Genomic DNA, 19962 nt, shown 5'->3' with positions numbered 1-19962 from the left:
CATCATCGCTAACGATCTATTTCGGCGAGGTTTGGATAGTACTTTTCTTAGGTGTCTAGAAACTGAAGAGTCCCAACGCGCATTATCTGAAGTCCATGAAGGTATTTGTGGGTCTCATTCAAATGGTCTAACTTTAGCTTGAAAATTGCTACAGGCTAGCTACTACTAGCTAGATATGGAAAAAGATGCTATAAATTTGCTAAAACTTTTGAGAAGTGTCAGCTACATGGAAGTGTCAAGTCATTTTTTGAATCATTTTGCACTCAATTCAATTTTAAATCTCAATTTAAATTCTCAAACCAACTCTGATTTTAATCTTCAACATCAATCTTCGTGCACAAATAATTATCATCATTAAAAATTGCCTAAAATCGTTGTACCCTCGCTATATTTTGATTGTGAGAAATACAACACCATAGGAGCCCAAATGATCTCTACAAGCTGAATAAACCTGTTACAAGGAGAAGCAAGGAAGCAACAGAGAAAATCATAAACACAAGAAAATGCTCAAGAATATGAGAGCTCTGTATTCACAAAAATGTGTAATAGAATAATGATACAAAAGAAAGAATTAACCTCTAATAGGTAAAAAAACCCTAAAAGGGAAAACCCTAGGCTTGCACATAATAATTAATAAAAGAATTGATTATTATGCACCTAACGTTAGCTTAAGTGTAAAAGAGATACAAGGGAACTTAATTAATTAAACAAATATCATTTAATTAATCAAGTAAAGACCCAATTACTCTAACACCCCCCCTTAAGTTGGAATTAGGGACAATCTAAAACCTAGAACAACTACTGAAAGAAGGAAAGATGGGTCCCGACAACAAGGCCTGATCAGGTACCCAAATACAAGGAAATCTCTATGAAACGGAGAAAAAGGAGAAAACCCACTGGGAAAAAAGTCCTCTCCAAAAAGAGATAAAAGAACATGCTGAAAGAAATATGAAGGAAGGAAGGCCTCAGAAAGACCCCCCAATGATAACTTCCTTCACCCCAAGCATAGAGCACAACTGAAGATAGTGCGGCGATGCAAAAGGTTTTGTGAATATGTCTGCAACCTGCTCGACAGTGGGAATGTACTCCAAAATGAGAGAACCATCCTGAATCAATTGGCAGATGAAATGCTTGTGAATCTCAATGTGCTTCGTCTACTAATGATCCACCGGGTTGCAAGAAATGTTAATAGCACTCTAATTGTCACACCAAAGAATAGTGGGACTATCAAGAGGAAACCAAACTCAGTCATCAACTGTCAAAGCCATAAGATGTCCTAACTGGCGAGCACAACAACTTGGTACTCAACCTCTATAGATGATAATGCATGAGCAGTCTGCTTCTTGCAAGACCATGTGATAGGACCAGAGCCAAGACAAAAAACAAAGCCAGAAGTAGACTTTCGATCATTGACATCACTAGCTCAATCTGAGTCAGTGTAGCCAACAATGTGAGGTTCCCTTGATGTGTAGTGAATGCCATGAGAAATAGAGCCCCGAATGTACCACAAAATATATTTGGCAGCTTGCCAATGACTCTCATGAGGATCATGGGAAAATCGAGAGACAAGCCCAACTGCAAAGGAAAGGTTAGGACGAGTGTGTGTCAGGTACAACAAACTACCAACCAATTACATGTAAAGTGTATAATCTACTAAAGGAGTGGGGCAAGTAGTAATCAAAACAACCCCTGACTAAAAAGGAGTGGGGGCAAGCTTGCAATCAAGCATGCCAAAGCACTGAAGCATGTCAAGAGAATACTTCTGCTGGTAAATGTAGATCCCATCAGAAGATTGAATCAACTGAAGACCAAGAAAATAGTGCAGAAGACCGAGATCTGTCATCTCAAACTGGTCCATCAAGGCTCGTTGAACATGCTGAATCATAGAGGATGAGCTACCTATGATGAGGAGATCATCAACATATAGCACAAGAATTAGGATCTCACCCTCAAGATGCTGAATGTACACTGTATGATCTAAATGACAATGTGTGAAGCTAGTGGAGAGCAAGAAAGACTCCATCTTCTCATACCAAGCCCGAGGGGCCTATTTGAGACCATACAATGAATGTCGAAGTCTACAAACCAAAGAACTATCCTGCACAAATCCCTGAGGTTGCTCCATATAGAATTCCTCTTGTAGGTCTCCATGCAAAAAAGCACTCTTCATATCCATCTGAAAAATGGGCCATCCCCTAGAAGCTGCAAGGGATAGTACAAAGTGAATAGAGTTCATCTTGGCGACAGGGGCAAATGTCTCAGAGTAATCAATACCCTCAACCTACGAGAAACCCTTCACAAAAAGATGTGCTTTGTACTTATCAATTGAACCATCAACAACATACTTGGTGCGATACAACCATTGGCACTGAACCATCTTTTTGCCCTTAGGAAGAGGACGAAGATCCCAAGTATTATTCCTCATCAAAGAAGAATACCCCTCCTCCATAGCACAATCCCACTCAGGGTATCCTGCTACCTCTAAAAACTTTCGAGGATCATTTGAAATGGCATGACTCAAAATACTAGAACCCATAGTATGAGAATAGGTGCGACGAGTATCTGAAGGATCACCAGCCATAGATCCTGCCACCTCAACAGTAAAGTGAGCCCACTTGGGCATCTGAGGTGGAGCAGGTGGAGGTGGGGATGGTGGATCATCAACAACATCATCAGAATCCTCAAAATAATCTTGAAGAGATGCAGTGGGAGGAGTAGGTAGAGGGGTAGACATTGGAGACAGGGTATCCACTATGGGAAGGCGCTCATAAAACTAAACATCCCATCGAAACATGACCTCTCTAGAATCAGGATCAAACAACCTGTATGCCTTAACATCCTCATAGTAGCCAAAAAATATGAGGGGTCATCTCTTCCGCTCCATTGCTTTCCTTTGAGCATTAGGAATAAATACCCATGCCTCACTACCAAATACTTAGAAAAAAGAAACATCAGGCTTGTCATGAGACTAAGCCTCTTCAGGAGTCATATGTCGAATCGACTTGTGAGGAATCCGATTTTGAATGTAGTTGGCACAATTGACTGCCTCAGCCCTAAAAGATGAATCCATGGACCTGGAATGAATCATAAAATTCACCATCTCCTGTAAAGTCCTATTCTTTCTCTCAGTGACACCATTCTGCTGAGGGGTGAAGGGAACAGTAAACCGATGTTGTAAACCATGCTCAATGCAAAAATCTCTAAAAGCCTGATTCAAATACTCCCCCCCATTATCTGTACATATCCACCGAATAGAACAACCAGACTACTTCTCTACAAATGTCTTGAAGATTTGAAATGAATCAAAGACATCAGACTTGTACTTAAGAAAGTACACCCATGTGCGTCTGGAGAAGTCATCAATAAATGTGAGTACATACTTGGCCCCAAAAAAAGAAAGAATAGGGAATGACATGAGGTCACTGTGAATCAACTCCAAAGGTGCCAAAGCACAAGGGGCTCTTCCCTTTGGAAAGGGATCCCTGTGATGTTTGCCAAGCACACAACCATGAAAAACACCATCAGTGCAGGAAATCTGTGAGAGCCCAAGAACAAGTGCCTGTGTACTCATCTGTTGAAGATATCTGTAATTGACATGGTCCAAGTGCTCATGCCAAAGCTTACTCATTGAATTTGCATGTGCTATAAGTGATGAACCTATACCTGTAGAGGGCTCAAATCCATCAAATCTGTAAAGACGAGATGCAGTATCAATACTCCCAGTAGCCACAACCAAATCAGAGTCATGGAGGTCCCGAATAATGACATCTTGTGGTGAGAACTCATCTGTCTTACCAGAGCTAGAATGGAAAATCTGATAAATGGATAGGAGGTTCATCAAGATGTCAGGAACAACTAGAACATCCTGTAGAGTACCCCCATCCAAAGAGACAAAACTTGAACCCAAGATTGAAAGCTGAACAAAGTCACCCACTATAATCTGTGAAGTACCACAAGAGGCAAGAGAAGTAACCAACTATTGAGTGTGAGTCATATGGTGAGAAGCACCAAAATTTAAAATCCAAGTGGACCCATAGGTCGAAGCTCGAGCAGTGAGAGCATGACCTTTCCCTATGGAAAGAGAAGACATCTGAGGTGAGGAGATGTGATGCTGCTACATGGCTTCCTCTAAAGCCTCTAAGAGTTTCCAACACATAGAAACTGGATGTCCTTCCTTGCCATAAAAACTGCAAGTATCTCCTGATTTCTTCTTAGTCTTGGAGGAAGACTCACCATATTGCGAAGATTTCCCTTGTTTCAGATTAAATGGTGGTTTAGAATCAAACTTAGGAGGTGGATTGGAGGAATTCTCACTACCTGCATAATTATTCTTTGGCTTCAATATCTTCTTTTTCTTCTCCTTAGATGATTGAGAAACCACTTCTTTGTTCTTGGACCCTGAGAGCATGTCGAGCTAAGAAAGGTGAGACTTCTCATGAGATAAATGCTCACAAAATACATCAAAGGTAGGCATGGTAAAACGAGTAACCAAGCCATCCATGGTGGAGTAGAAAGTAGAGGCAAAAAACTAAAAAGGACACTAAAGCTTCAAAAGGATCAAGTTAATGCACTTTGGGTCCATCTTGATCTTTCCACACCCTTGGAGAACAGATCTAGTAGTCTTGAATTTGTTCAAAAAATCCTGAATGGTGGGAAAGGAATCAGGTGACAAGGAAACCAACTCTGCCTCAATCTGTAATGCTTGGATCTTGTTAACTCTCCCAAAGAGAGTCTCAAATTTCAACCACATAGCTCGAGGAGTGAGCAATGCATCAAGGTGAAACATAAAACTGTCAGAAACATGTAATGAGAGCAAACCCATGGCCTCATCCATCTTGTTTATGTGGTGAAGAATATCAAAAGGATGCTACAACAGAGGATGAACCTCATCCAAACAAGACCACAACCCTCGTGCCTTGAGAAGCCTCGTGATGCGAGGCTTCCAGGTGTGATAGTTGTGTGATGTCAACAACTCACCTAAAGAATCTGCCATGAAACTCTGCACCTGTACCTGCTTGTGTTTTTTTATTATTATGTGATCTTTCAGAATAGACACAAGATGCAAAAGGGTTTGTTTGTTTTGAGAGTTTTAGTGTTCTAGATTTTTGATATAAATGACAGAAAGCTAGAAAAAAACACCCCCCACAAGAGATAAACCCAAACCCTAGTACATACTGGTGAGAATGAAGCAGTGCATAAGAAAAAAAACTTCCAGCATATCTGAGAAACAAGATCACATATCTGAATAGAGCATGCTGAGAGATTTCCAGCGCCTATTCATTTTCAAAAATCAGAGTCCGTTTGCACATTCTACGGCCCCAAAAGTGCAGAAAAGTGACCCAACTTTGACTGAAAAAAAGTACAGTCAAACATAAAAATTGGAAGAAAATTTTAATACCATGAGGTCCGTCTCGGAACCATCTTTCTGACGCCTATTCATTTTTAAAAAAATGACTCCATATGCGGAAGATATGAAGAAAAAACCAACCCCCCCTACAAAGGAAAGAGAGAGGCTGTCTGGTGGCAGGGCCAGGCGGAGGTGGTGCTCCGGTGGTGGAGGAGCAGAGCGGTGGAGCGAGCCATGCAGGGGTGACGACCAGGCGACACAAGAGGATATGGTCGGGAAGCGGCGGGTGGCAGTTTTTGGCGGGCGTGGGCAGGGAATGCCGACGGGTGTGGGTGGGGAAGGTTGGCGGGCGGTGATGTGGGGCCCGAGCTGGCAGGGTCGACCTAGTAGAGGTATTGGCCTGCTGCAGGCAGGGGGCCCATGGTACCCTGCATACTATGGGTTGACCCAAATTAAGAAAAAAAAAACAAAAACAAACTTTTGCCAAATTTGTTGAATGATTTTTTTATTTATTTTTTTAAGAAAAACAAATTTCGGCTTGCATGCTGTAAAAAGGCAAAAAATTGAATTTTTTAAAAATTTCTCGAATTGCGTGCTAGGGCCGTACGACTTGGTATAGAACAAAAAAATACCCCTAGAGGCTCAGGTGTCAAAAATGATCAAGCTTTATATGACTATAGGGGTTTTTGGGCCTTCTAAGCACGATGGTGAGGTCCGTTTAGGCCCAAAGTGCTAAAAAAAAAAGACCTATCCTTAGGTGCACAAAAAAAACTTCTGAAACCTCAGATCTACTTCCAATGCAAAAAAAAAAATCAAAACAAGAACAGGTAGCTGCAGATCTAAAGCTCTGATACCATGTGAGAGTTGAGAAATACAACACCACAGGAGCCCAAATGATCTCTGCAAGCTGAATAAACCTGTTACAAGGAGAAGCAAGGAAGAAATAGAGAAAATCATAAACATAGGAAAATGCTCAAGAATATGAGAGCTCTGTATTCACAAAAATATGTAATAGAATAATGATACAAAAGAAAGAATTCAACCTCTAATAGGTCAAAAAACCCTAAAAGGGAAAACCCTAGGCTTGCACATAATAATTAATAAGAGAATTAATTATTATGCACCTAATGTTAGCTTAAGTGTAAAAAAGATACCAGGGAACTTAATTAATTAAACAAGTGTCATTTAATTAATCAAGTAAAGACCCGATTACTCTAACATTGATTTCGCTCCCGAGGGGGCATACTCATAACATCTTTTCAGTGATCATCATCATCAAAAGTCGACAATTTTTTTTAATCATCTTCATCTAAAATCGAGCAAAAATCTCTTCACACAAAGAAAATCAATTAAACCTAGTTACTAGGGGCATCTTAACTAAATCACGTTGTATCAAGTTAAGATTCTTCAATGTCAAATAAAGCAATCTTTAGGGGCATATCAATCTTTGTCTTTATCTAAATCAATCTCCAATTCGATGTTCAGTTTCAATCACATCAAATCAAGATGGAAATTCTCTCTTGCTAATCAGTTCTTGTTCAATCAAGTTCGGAATCAATTTTTCTCACTTTGCTCAGTCGGTTCTTGTTCAATCAAGTTCGAAATTGGTTTCATTTTTGCTTCGCTCTATCTAGTTCAATCAAGTTCTAGATTGATGCTTGTTTCTTGATCAATTAAGTTCAAGAACAGTATCTCACTCTTTGTTGATTCTTGTTCAATCAAGTTCAGGATTGGTATTGCTTTAATCAACTCTGTTTAGTTTCATCACTTCAAATCAAGTTGGATATCTCTCTTCATCCTTTTGTGATCCATCAAGTTCAGAACTGATTTCTCTCTTTGACATCAAATTTTCTTTGAGTCAATGCGCTGCTCACACATCAATTCAAAGAGGGGCAAATGTAATACCCTAAAAATGGTCATCTAAAACCATAGGGCCCCTAGTCTCGCTTTCATCACCAAGGTCTTAATGAAAGGCAATTAAAATTAATCTTGAGCACACAATTAATTTCTTAAATCATCAATGTCACATGGCAAATTAGTCACTCTGAATTAATTAAATAAATATTTAATTAATTGATCAGTTCAAGTAAATCATTTTTAAACAATTATCCTATTTATTTTATTAAATATCCTAATATATTTAATTAAATAAATCAATTTTTTATTAAATCATCAAAAAGAGAATTAATTGGAAAAAAAGAATTAAAAATTGAGAAAAGAAATCAAATGAAGATAATTTTGAAAATCAAATAAAAAATTGAAAAAAATCTCAAAAAAGCAATTAAAACAATTAAATCTCAAAATTGAATAAAATAGAGAATAAATCATTTTTTATTTATTTTATCCTAATTTTAGTTCAATTTCCTTTAAAACTAAGAAAAGAAGCCAATTACATCAATTCACCTAGATTGTTCTTCTTCTTGGAAAATCTTGACCGCTCATCATCATTTGATCTCAGTCGTTGGTTTCTTTTTGAATTTTCTATAAATTCAAGATCTCATCTCCTAATCAAGGATCCTAGAGACTGTATTGTTATTATGTTGTTTTTTCTCTAGGTTCATTAAGATTTTGTATTAAGAATATTTGCATATTAGTTATTGCATATTTGTTAAATCATTTAGCTTAATATTTATTCATATCTTAATCATGTTATCCTAATATTCATTAATCTTGCATATCTTGAATTTATCTAGCTTAATCTTGCATCCATTTAGCTCAATTTCGTACTCATATAGATTAAATCCTTCGTTTAGGTGGTCTAGTCATTGGTATTGCATAAAAAAATATGAGAGCAAGACTAAACTTTCATCTACTAGAAGGCAATAGGTCGCTTTGTGATGGTTTATTGTTCATTGTTGATTGATTTACTAACCATGCATCTAATGACTTATTGAAGTGTTGTGTATTCCAGCTTGCAGATACTGTTGGGACTGATTAAAATTGAGTCAAGTTTAGAGGCCCATTTCAAAATTTTGCTCTGCATGTCAGAAAAGTACCTAAATGAGTCAGTTTGAATGGCTTAGTTTGAGAGGGGGTAAAATGGAGCCGGTTGATTTTCAGAGGGTAAGGCTCGGGATTCATGTCCTACACCTTTCATTTGGCCTATTCAATGATGTGCAACTTTCAAAATTCAATTTGGATAAGTTTATGAGGTACCCAGTTTGAGGGGTGAGCTGAAAGTGCATTTTAGGCACCAATGCAGTTTTTATTGAGTAGCCTACTTTGAGCGATTATATCTTTTGCCCTGTTGGTCTTCATGGAGAAATTCAAAGTGGATTCAATTGTATGAATTAATGTGAGTTAGCTTGCAAAATTTTAGGTTTTGACAAATCCATTTGCTTAGTTTTCAAAGTCGAATTCGTTTGCAGTTTGTGTGTTTTGGCAAGTCCTTGTTTCGACAGCTAGTCGGAGCCCTGTTTCGCATAAGTGTAAAAGTTGCCTCAGTAAGCATCATGCCATAATGTTTGTTCTGGGCTGATGTTGGTATAAATGATGAGCTACATTTCAAATTTTAAGGCTCTACCAATCCGTTTGATCAGTTTTCAAAAGAGCTCATTTTGCCATCAAATTCAGTTATCCACACTCCAGTGTTAGATTAGTTAATGTAGCCATTTTTGTGAGTGCACCATTTGCATCCTGTCAGTCTGGTGATCGAACTGAGAATTCAAATATTTAATATGTACTTAAAGGTATCTGTGTTTCAAGTTTGAAGGCCTACGAAGGTCGTTTGATATTTTTGAGAAAGGCATCATGTGTTGCGAGGACATTGACTTCATCAGGTCCGCAGTGTTGACAAAGCCAGTTGGGCATTTTCGGAAATTAATAGCTCTTTTCTCGGGACTTGTCTTGAGAAATCGTTTGGTAGATTTCATCCTTGTATATCAAAGTACACGCCTGTCAGATGGCGAGCTCCAGAAAGGTGTTTCAACAGGTTTGAAAATTACATCTTCGCGATTAAATGCGAAAATTGTGGCGTAATTGCCTGAAGGATGTAAAATGCAATTTTATGATCCGAAAACGATGCCGATCATTTCCAGAGGTGTGTTTGAGGTTCCTGAAGCATTTCAAAGGTCAGTTGCATGAAAACAAATTTTTTTTTAGTCAGACCCACTTTGGGGCCCAACTTGGCTGGCCACTTCATGCTTTTTTTTTTCAGGCAAAGCTTTGAATTGTTGTTTTAAATCATATGTTATATGATTTAAGAATAAAAGAGAAACATTTAGAGGAAGAATGAGCAAACAAGAGGAGGTGAGGAACTGGAAAGAACAAATGAATCTTGATCCTCTATTGACCGATGCATTGCTAAGTCAAAATGGTAGCAATATCCCTCTACATGGCGGCTAACCCAAGCGTGTACAAATCAAACAAATGCAATAATAGTAGATGCAGCTGCATTTGAGGTGAAGTATGGAAGAAATTCAATATTTTTTTTAAAGCTTTCAAAATTTGCCTTTGGCTGGTGTAAAGCCCAGACTTTACAATCTTTTAGCATACTCCTCTCCCCAAGTGGAAATTAATGAAGCCCCTATATGGAGAGTGGGGAGGTTTAAACCAAAAATGCAATTACCTGGTGTAAAGCCTAGCTCTAGTGCCTTTTTCCAGTCCTCCCTCCTTCACGAGAGGTGAGTGAAACTTAAAAAAAAAAAAAATGAAACTTCCAGCCAATGCAAACAGCAGTTTGACTATTTGCATGGAGTTTTTGGTGGGCAACATTTAACCAAATCAAAGGCAATGACAACATTCTCCTTGTGTGCAAGCTTGAGGATGGAGCATGGTGTGGGGAAAGACAAATAAATTCCCAACAAATGCTATGTAGCAGAAAATTAAAAAATGAAAATGCAAATTGGCTGGTGTAAAGCCATCTTCCCAAGCTCCTCCCTGCTGGAATGTGGTGATTGGTAGGGGGCAGTTTTGAAGTTATAAACCATTGAAAAGGGGTAGCAAGGAGTATATCAGTCCAGAGAAAAGCAAGTGCTCACGTGGTTTTGGCAGCAGCAGAGACTTTACAACAAATGCAACTGGTGTAATTCCCTCTCACTCCACGTGATGTTTTGCCAACATCCTCTCTGCAATGAAAGGTTTCAGAGCTCTAAATCCAATGCTATTGGTAGGTGTAAATCCTTTTTTCTCCTCCCTACTGTAGTGGGCAGCATTGAATTTTTTTTTTAAAAGACAAATGCATTTTGGCATAAGCCTCACCTGGTATGGTGGAAGAGTTTCCCAGGGCCTTTACCAACATTTTCCCTCCCCTATGTGGTGTTTGGGCATTAAAATTTCAATAAAATGCAAAGAGAAGCCATGAAAAGGCAATGGAAACCTTCAAAATGTAGCTACAGGCAAAACATAATATCCCACATTGACTGGGAAGTGGTATTTTTAAATGTTTATAAGTAAATCCACACAATAGTAGTATGTCTAAGCCATAAAGGTTTTTGACGGACGGTGCTGTTGGGTGCCCAAGGTAGGCCCACGCGCAAGCACGGATCCTGAGGTGATGGAGGAGGTGACTGGGCGGTGACTAGGTGGACCCCACGCATGCACGCTTCCCGAGGCAAATAGACAAAATTTTGTAGAGGAAGGCCGACTTAACGAGTGAGCAAGTTCTAGATGGATCAACGGTAAGCGCTGTTTTGCGAAAGGAAGATGCACGCGAGTTACACCCTACGAAGTTGTGAAAGCCAGGTGGCGGGTATAGTCAGATGTTCAGTAGGCAGGTCCCTGTGAGGTGGCGATGAGGTGGCACCTAGGTGGTGCTGAGGTGGTGTACGTGTGGCGGCCAAGTGGCAGTGACAAAGCAGATGACGTGGCGGTGATGAGGTGTCATCCCAGGTGGCGTCCAGTCAACCCCATCGATCAATCAGATTCCGCCACGTGGCAAAGCGTCAAAAGCATGATCAGAGCCAAAAATTAAAATTAAAATTGTAAATGATATAGTTTAAACTATATTAAATTTTGAAAAATTTAAATGACTGAGCACATTGGGCAATTAATTCGCCCAGGGTCTCAATTTTGGCCAAAATATAAAGTGTTATATATCGCCAAAAAGCTCTCGGAATGAGGAATCCGATTATGAGGTTAATTTTGACAAATGTGGGATATTTTGGAAGCAGTTTCCACGGGAACAAAATTCAGTTAGAGAGGAGACACTTGACAATTCAGTTGCAGATTTGATCTGGTTCCCTCTCCCTTTTATTCCCAATTCTTCTTAGTTGTAAGGGTTCCAGAATTCTATGAGGAAGTGCTCCAGTTTTCATGGCTTCCATTTTCTGAAATTCTTGACCCAAACTTGTAAAGTTCTATGGATCTATTCAGGGTATAGAGGCTACATTGCAGGATGACAGATTGTTTTCTAGTTGCAGGTCTTACTTGTGTCAGGCATGAGTAAATTTCCCATGATATTGTCTCCGTGTATGCATTTAATTGTTATGAATTGAATCCTCAAGGAGGCTTATAATTTGTCATCTCAAGGAGATTGTATGACTGTAGGCATTCTTCACTAAAGAGTTTAAATTCTATAATCAGTCATAAACAATGGAATGTGTCCTAGATCTGATAATTTTATGAATGGATTGAGTAATGCATTAGTAAAAGGTATTAATGCAAGGATATATTGTAAGGAAAACCAATTTGCAGCTGTGATTAACATTTTGTAGTTCTGTGTGTGTGACTCTGTTGCCCAATGAACAAGGCACTGGTCTTTGACAAATTTGGGGATGGTTTCAGATCAACATTTTAAAAGACAAATCTATTTCCCTTTATGTTTAGGGGTGTGTGTTCCATTCTTTCCAAGCTCTGTTTCATCCTATTGTTTGTACAGATCTAGCCAATCTGTAATGTTTCCTAACCTATTGAGCTTGTGAAATGATCTATTTGCTTAATGTTGATGCAGTTATGTGTCTGTAATTGTTGTATTTAGTGCATCAAAAGGGTGTCCCCCCCTAGGTCTAGCAGAACCTGAAGTGCAGGAGGATCAATTAGGGTCCTATGTTATGTTGTCCAAGCCCTGATGTGTTTTGTAGACTGAAATTGGCCATTTCATAGAAATATTTGCAGGTGTTCTTGGGTTATCACTTTTGGTGAACAACAGATACGATCCACTTTTCACACACACAGATGGATCAACATGATCCAAGAATTTAATATTGACATCCGAATCACTAAGTTAGTGAGAGGACAAGGATTGGAAAAATTAATGGCTCAAAGCAACTTGGATGCCAATCGGATAAATGTTACAAAAGAAGAACACATAGCTTATCTATGTGATATGGATAACTGTGAATGGTATGTTGACATAATATGCTACTTACAAAATATGAAATGACCTGAAGGTATGAACGATAACAAGAAGAGGACATAGAAGTTATATGCCATAAAATATGTTATTGAAAATGGAAAACTCTAGTGGAGAAACAATGATAGTGTCATGTAAAAATTTGTGAACCAAGATCAAGCTTAGAAACTACTGACAAAAATGCACAGTGGGGTATGTAGAGGGCATTATATGACCAAAAGAATTGCACATAAAATATTGAGAGCTGGGTTTTCGTGGCCAACAATATTCAAGGATGTACATCAGTTAGTTAGAAAATGTGATCCATGCCAGAGGTTTTCAGGAAAGTTGAAGTTTTCAAGAAATTTGCCATTGAAACCTGTAAATGTGTAGGCTCCATTTCAATAGCGGGGTATAGAAATAGCATGTAAATCCAATGGTGGTCACTCTTGGATCTTTGTGGCTATGGATTATTTTACTAAGTGGGTTGAAGCTATACCAACTAGAAAAACAACAAGTAAGGTGGTGATTGATTTTCTCACAGATAATGTATTGACTAGATTTGGATGTCTAGAAAGAATAGTCTCTGATAATGCCATGAGTTTTAAGTTAGAGGAATATGAAGATTTTTGCAGTAAATATGGTATCCATATCTCATACTCATCACCTTACCACCCGTAGGGAAATGGACAAGCTAAATCAAGCAATAATTAAAAGAATCCCAGAGAAAAATAAGAAAGCTTGGGATTCAAAGATAAACTTGGTAGTTTGGGCAGATAGGGTAACAATTAAAAAGGCATTAAGATGTGCTCCTTTTGACTTGGTTTATGGAATACATGCAAGGTTACCTTAGAACAACCTAATGCAAATGTATAAGTTTGTCCAAACTTATGATGATGATATAGATGATGATATGCAGTTGAGGGTTGAAGCTTTTATGGAGTTAGATGAAACTAGAAGAGAAGCTAATACCAAAAATGCAAAATTGTAGATGCAAGTAAAAACCTTATATGATAAAAGAACAACTGGAAGAAATTCCCAGGTTGATGATTTGGTTTTGAATTGGAATGCCAAGATAAAAGATAAAGGAAAACATGGCAAGTTTGATGCCATTTGGCTTGGCCCATATATGATCTAGAGAAAGTGGGGAGAAGATTCATATTTTCTCCAAGATATAAATGGTGATACTCTTGAATTGCCTGTTCATGGAAAATTCTTGAAACTCTACTTTTTTTAAAGTAGCTATTTTCCATGAGCATTAGATTAGGTCTTGTACATAAGTAGAATAGATTTCCTTTCTACTTGAGTTGCCCTATCTAGGTAACTTCCCTTTTTGGTCTGCTTTGCAATGGTCTCCTCCACCTGAGATTTTGGATTCTCACATCATTCTTGAGTAATGATCATCCCCAACCAGAGCCACTGATAGTCCTAAAAATGATCATGCAAATTTTTTTTTACCTTAGTTAAAATATTGGTCATTTAGGATTTATTTTGTTCTCTGCCATGTGTTTCAGGCTTAGGGTTTAGGGTTTCATGCATTTTTAATTAAATCTTCATCAAATCCCTAAACCTATTCTAATTTCGCATTGCCTTTTTCACTTAGGTTGAGGGTCATTTTCATCGTCGAGGTGGGGGCACGTTTCTTATCCTAGGCATTTAATTTTTATGTTGGCCCTTTAATATTTTCCCTAAGTTTTGCGCGTTTTATTTTTTCCTCTGTGGTCGACTCCCTTTTAATATTTCTAGCCAGTGCATAAATTTTCTTAAGTCTAAAATTTAATATCTTGGTCGATGTCTTCGTGATAACAGTCGAGCTACTAAAATTTCCTACTATCTGCACATGTTTTAATGGACAAATCTTTTAATCTTGGTCAAAAAGATGTTCGGTCGTTAGGCATCTGAGACTAGCAGACATGCTGGCTAGGAGATAAAGATTGAACAAATCCAATGGCTCTTGCAACTCAGCGGTCAAAGATGCACGAAGGTTAAGGATCATGACATCGCGAGAAGATGCCATGTGTCCAAGGTGGGCCAAGGTGAGCCAAATGGTGGGGCTGCTAACCGAGATGAAGTGAGTGTTAGGTCATGGAGACAACTGAGGGGGGGGGGTGAATCAGTTGTCTAATAAATTCAACCAAAATTAACTTAACCAAAACTTAATGCTTAATACCGGTAAACCAAACTTTATGCCGGTAGACAGTTTTAACAGTTAATTGCAGTACCAGTAAAGATTAATGGATGAAACAAAAAGACAATAATATCCACAACATATAACACAAATATTTGTATGTGGAAACCCTGTAAGGGGAAAAACCACGGTGGGAAGCCTTACCCACAATCAAATGATACTACTGTAGATAGTATGTGTGTACAATATGGATTCTGCACATGCAGAAAGGGCAGCTGCCTAGAGCTCACTGCTCAATCACAAAATGAGAGTCACACTGACTACAATTGGATGGTTAAATCCAATGATAATGTACTGCACAAAATAGCATCTTCATATGCCGGATTCAGTACCGGTTTAGTTCTGATTGGCTTCACAAAATCCTTCCTTTAACCTTCAAATGATGTCTGCGTGTATAGCTCTGCTTATTTTCGCATATACCTTATTACAGTCCTTTTTGCAATCACACATTAATCTCACAAATGAGATCTTACATTTATACCATAACCTAAGACCAATTTGAATAGGTCGGCTCACTAAAAGATATTACAATAAAATCAATTACAAATAAATCAATATTCGATGCATGATGTTGGCTCAATGCATTTACAATAATAATAAATCATCTCCATAATGTGTCGTGTTGATCTGGAATAGATATACCTACTGGTGCATATCCTGGACCTATTTGCCGGTAACAACAAATATGCAAACCCGAATAAACAAATAACCAAATCGCCAAAACCAAGTGATCGAATAATGTCTTTGACATAACCAAGTAGTCTCCAAGTCATTTAGAGTGTCGGTGAACAATATAATCTGCCGATGAACCAAATATCGGTGACTGTGCATAAGTCTCTGACTTGCCGGTGAACATAACCAAAGATCTCCAAGTGCTGATAAGTGTTGACAAGTGATGATAGGTGTTGACATCAATGACAAAACCATATCAGCATATCCAAAATACCAATAGTGAGTGGTGAGGTGGCAGTGAGTTGGATATGCTATGCCATACCTTTGATGGGTTCACTTGCCACATGAGATGGTAAATGTCAGATTGATTAATATAGATTGTGCGATGCACCAATATGGAGAAGATCATGTTGTTCACCAAAAGTGATAACCCAAGAACACCTACAAATCTATCTATGAGATAGCCAATCTCAATCAATGAAACACTTCAGGGCTTGGACAACATAACATAGGATCCTAATGATCCTCCTGCACTTCAGGTTCTGCTAAACCTAGGGGGGACACCCTTTTTGATGCATGAAATTAACTCATGTACTCACCATGACAATATCAATGAAGCAGATAGATCATTCCACAAACTCACCAAATCTAGAAACACATTACAGATTGGCTGAATCTGTATAAACCACAAATGAAAAAGAGCTTGGAATGAAAGAACACAACCCCTAAACACAAAGGGAAATAGATTTTCTTTTAATTTGTTTGATCTGAAAACATCCCCAAACTTGCAAGACTGGTGCCTTGTTCATTGGGCAACGAAGTCACACACAGAACTTTAAATATGCATCCTAGTCACAAATTGGTTCTCCTCAAATGATATCCCTGCATTAACACCTTATATTAATGCATTACTCAGTTCCACTCACAAAAAATCATCAAATCTGGGACACATTCCATTATTCATGACTGATTACAGAGTTTAAAACCTTCCTTGAAGGATACCCACAAACAATCACACAAATTTCTTGAAATTGACAAATTTCATCCTCCTTGAGGATTGAATTCATAATAATGAAAAAAACATATCACAGAGACAATCTTGTGGGAAATTACTCATGCCTGACACAAGTAAAGTCTGCAACTAGAAAACACATCTTGAATACTGCTTTGTAATCCTCTGTACCCTGAAACCAAACAAAAGCATTTACAAACTTGGGTAAAGATATTCAGAAAATGGAAGCCATCAAATCTGGAGCACTTCTCACAGAATTATGGAACCCTTACAATGAGAAGGAAATTAGAATAAGAAGGAAGAGGGAACAAATTAGGTCTGCAACTGAAATTGCCAAGTGTCTCTTTTCCAACTGAATTCACTTTCCTCTTCTTTCCCATGGAAAATTCTCTCTAAAGATCTGATCTTTGTTGAAACTAACTCCATAACTGCATTCCTCATCTCAAGAGCTTTCTGGCAACATATAATACTTGGTATTTTGGCCAAAAATAAGCCACTGAGCAAATTAATCCTCAACATGTGCACATCATTTAAATTTTTTCAATTTTTTAAATATAGTCTGAACTATATATTTAATCTGCATTTAACTTTGATTTTAGCTTTGATTGTGCCCTGACGCCTTGCCACATGGCGGTCTCTGATTGGTTCGCAGGGTCCATTGGGCGCCATCTGGGATGACACCTCATCCATCTGCCATGTGCACGCTTTTTCACTACCACTTGGCCGCCACGTGTACACCACCTCATCACCACCTGTGCGCCAACTATATGTCACGTCATTGCCACGTCACTGCCACCTCTCTTTCGCTACTTCGCGATGGGTAACGGGTGAGCAACTTCGGGCTCTGAAATCACACGAGCCGTTGGATCTTCCGAAGTTGCATGGTCTTTAACTCCTTTCATTGAGCTTGGGTTTTTTGCCATTTTGCAGGGCTTAACTCGTGCTGCATCTCCCCTTCGCGAAGTCGTGCCAACCGTCGATCTCCTCCAACCTGCTCACCAGTTAAGTCGGCCTTCCTCAACATGTGCACATCATTTAAATTTTTTCAATTTTTTAAATATAGTCTGAACTATATATTTAACTTGCATTTAACTTTGATTTTAGCTCAACTTACGCCTTGCCACGTGGCGGTCTCTGATTGGTTTGCAGGGTCCACTGGGTGCCATCTGGGATGACACCTCATCCATCTACCATGTGCATGCTTTTTCACTGCCACTTGGCCGCCACATGTACACCACCTCATCACCACCTGTGCGCCAACTATATGTCATGTCACTGCCACGTCACTGCCACCTGTCTTTCGCTACTTCGCAATGGGTAACGAGTGAGCAACTCGAGCTTCGAAATCATGCGAGCCATTGGATCTTTCGAAGTTGCATGGTCTTTAACTCCTTTCGCTGAGCTTGGGTTTTTTGCCATTTTGCAGGGCTTAACTCGCGCATGCATCTCCCCTTTGCGAAGTCGCGCCAACCGTCGATCTCCTCCAACCTGCTCACCAGTTAAGTCGGCCTTCCTTTGCAAAATTTCGCCTATCTCGGGATCCATGCCTGCGTAGGATACACATGTCGCCATCTGTCACCTTGGGATCCATGCCCATGCGCGTGGGGTTCACTTGGGTACCCATAGCACCTTGCGTCAAAAGCCCTTTGTGGCTTTGACATATTAGATGGGTGTCTTATTTCTTAAAAATATCAAAAAACCCCACTTCCTAGTGAATGTGGGATAATGCACTTCACTTGGGACTGTGTTTTCTTTCTAGTTTCTTTGAGCCTCTTCATGGAATTTTACTATGCCTTTGGGAGGAGAACTCATATTGCTATTGTTTTACTATGCCTTTTTTTCAACACTACCGCTAGCAGAGAATTACACCTGCTATTTGCATTTACTAAGGTTTTCAAATACTGCCCCCATTATAAAAACCACGCATAAGGAGGATAAGAGGGTCTGCTGTTTGCACCTGCTTGGTTGCTTCAACATGCTGCTCCTACCACCAGCTATCATGCCACGTGAGGGAGGGATGCTACTGGTTTTATTATTTCAATATCTTATCTTCAACACATACGTGGAGGAGGAAAAACTGGCTGCACACCCAATAATTGCATTTGGTAAAATTTTAATTACCTTTCAATAGCACATTTTATTCCTGCCAGTGCACTTGCTGCTGATTTTTTTTTTGCTGAAATTTCTATTGCCGTTTCAACACCACAGGGAGGATTTGGCATTTGCTGAAGTTATTAACTTTAAACTGGCATTCAAACCCGCCAATGCATTTGTTTGGAGTTTTGAATTCCTTTTACCAACCACGCAGAGGAAGAAACATCACGCAGAGGGGAGCAGGCATTTGTTTTAACTTTATATGCTCTCCAAATATCCACGCAGTAGGGAGGAGCTGTAGCTTTACACCAGGTAATTGCATTAGCTGAAGTTGTTTATTTGCTACTCCAATACCATGCAAGGAGAGATTGTTGCCATTTTGACTTGGCAATGCATCTGCTGGAGCCTTCCATTGGTGAATAGAGGAACAAGATTCATTTGTTCTTTCCAGCTCCTCTCGTCCTCTGTTAAATTATTAGAATCATTACAAGAATAAAGCTGAGTTATGTAAAGAAGTGCCTCCAATCTACTAAAAACCAAATCACCAATGTGTTGAGTTTCCATTCCTTGTTTGTTTATCATTGTCCTCCTTTCGTTTTGCTCGTTCTTCCTCTAAACATTTCTCTTCTATTGCTAGATCTTCTGGAACCAGCAATACTTAAACACTTTTGGACATCTTTCTTCTTTATTCTTAAATCATATAACATATGATTTAAAATATCAAATTAAACTTTGCCTGAAAAGATGCATGAAGTGGCAAGCCAGGTCGGGCCCCAAAGTGGGTCTGACTAAATTTTTTTTCGTTTTCATTCAACTGACCTTTGAAATGACTCACGGACCTCAAACATACCTCTGGAATCGATCGACATCATTTTCGGATCATAAAATTGAATTTTACTACTTTCAGGCACTTGCGCCACATTTTCGCATTTAATCGTGAAGACGTAATTTTCAAACCTATCAAAACACCTTTCTGGACCTCGCCATCTGACAAGCGTGTACTCTGATATACAAGGATGAACTCTACCAAATGGTTTTTCAAGAAGAGTCCTGAGTGAATAGATATTAATTTTCAAAAATGGTCAACTGGCTTTGTCAACATTGTGGACTTGATGAAGTCAATGTTCTGGCAACACATGATGCCTTTCTAAAAAATATCAAACGACCTCCGTAGACCCTCAAATTTGAAACATAGGTACCTTGAAGTACATATTAAATCTTTGAATTCTCAGTTTGACCAAAAGTATGACTGGGTGCAAATGGCGCGCTCATGAAAATGGCTACTTTAACTGATATAGCACTGAAAGTACGGATCACTGAAAACGATGACCCAATAGACCCCTTTGAAAACCGATCAAACGGATTGGCGGAGGCTTGAA

This window comes from Cryptomeria japonica, chromosome 10 (assembly GCF_030272615.1).
Source record: "Cryptomeria japonica chromosome 10, Sugi_1.0, whole genome shotgun sequence".
In the NCBI taxonomy this organism is placed as follows: Eukaryota; Viridiplantae; Streptophyta; class Pinopsida; order Cupressales; family Cupressaceae; genus Cryptomeria; species Cryptomeria japonica.
The sequence above is the reverse complement of the archived record's forward strand: the minus strand, read 5'-3'. Positions refer to the sequence as shown.